This window comes from Papaver somniferum, chromosome 11 (assembly GCF_003573695.1).
Source record: "Papaver somniferum cultivar HN1 chromosome 11, ASM357369v1, whole genome shotgun sequence".
Lineage (NCBI taxonomy): Eukaryota > Viridiplantae > Streptophyta > Magnoliopsida > Ranunculales > Papaveraceae > Papaver > Papaver somniferum.
The window spans coordinates 8522432-8523933 of NC_039368.1; the positions used below are offsets into that span (position 1 = coordinate 8522432).

General features: G+C 41.1%; 1 long non-coding RNA gene across 1 annotated transcript; it reads right to left on the minus strand.

Moving 5' to 3' along the window:
- Nucleotides 1–625: 625 nt before the first annotated feature.
- On the minus strand, nucleotides 626–917 carry LOC113320426. Its single transcript, XR_003346092.1, has 2 exons — nucleotides 762–917; nucleotides 626–729 (listed from the first exon to the last, which is right to left on the minus strand). It is a non-coding gene; the product is annotated as an uncharacterized LOC113320426 (long non-coding RNA).
- Nucleotides 918–1502: the final 585 nt, after the last annotated feature.

Below are 1502 nucleotides of genomic sequence, written 5' to 3' on the forward strand. Positions count from 1 at the left end.
GACAAAATATAGATGAACATGTAAGAGCCAGTTAATGTGAAACTGAGGTGAAATTTGTTACATATGCAGTAACAATATCACTTGTGAATCCTTTACTTTAGTGTTAAGGTAGAATTACAATCTGAATCCAACTTATAGCATGCCATTTTATGATCTTATAGATGATAAGCAACAATTTGTATTGCGGACCAGATTAGCTGGTCTAGTAGATTGTTTTTTGAAGGAAAGGTCTATTAGGTTCAATCTTGGATAATTGCATGAACACTAAGTTTCTCTCTTGGGGTTTTTGTGAGTATCTTTGTCCTTTCGAAGCTGTGAGTGAGTACTTTTAAGTAGTGAGCAATAACGCTTCAAAAAATTCATTTGGATGGGATCCCTGACAAATTTAAGCATTTCAGAACCTGAGTGTGCGGGAAAAAACAGGATCATGGTCGGCAGGATTCGAACCTGCGCGGGCAAAGCCGACATGATTTCTCGTAATGCATAACCACTCCGGCACGACCACTTGATGTGCTAATATCAAAACAAACAACACTGCAGAGTTTGTATACAAAAACTCATATGAGCAGATTCAGCAAAAATAAGACTGATTGTGGAACTACAAAAAGAACCAAAAAATAAAATAAAAAAGGTGGTTGTTCAACTGACTCGGCTCACCAGGCTGAGTTGGAACTGGGGCACATTGACTCGTAATCCTTCCACTGTCAAGAGCGGGAGGTGTTCGTTGCTCTGTGAAACCAGCCTGACGCAGTGCCCTCCACTATAGTGATCAACACAGCCCAAGCCTACGCCCGGACAATGTGACCAACTCCCAACTTGGAGCGGGCGAGTCAACGTAGTGTGCGCAACAGCACCTACCGGGTGAAACCCGACCAGTGTCCAACCATCTTAATGTCCCCACTTGGGTTACAAGCTCGCGCGACCAAGCTCGACGTTCATTTCTCTAATCTTGAGATCTAAATATGAAGCGTAGTTTTCAGTTTTGAGCGATGTGGGACTAAATCCTTCTTCTTCGCACGTGCTTTTGGCAGATCTTTACAAGGCCATACCAAAACAAAATTGAAGAAATTATGACATGACCCTTGCCAGTTGCCGCCTGATATTCTCTGAATCCTTTGTTTTGGATTGACGGAGTGAACGCCTGTAACTCACCGGAGATGGCTTGGTATGGAGTAAAAAACTCTCCAAAGAATTGCCAACAAAACTGACTCAGTTTTGAATTTAAACATAATTTAACAAGATGCACTACCAGCTTTACCTGATGGGTTGACGACTTCACTGCCTTTCTGTGATATTCATCTGAAAGCTGATTTCTTCGCTTCATGAATGTGATATATCAAAACTTATGACTAAAGAAATTGACAGAGTTTACACACACACATATATATATATATATATATATATATAGCTTGACCGTAGGGTTTAGAAACCGTAGCACAACAGAGTTTTCTTGACACACAATTCCCGGCCGGTATACAACATCTTAGCTCGCAAGACTCCCA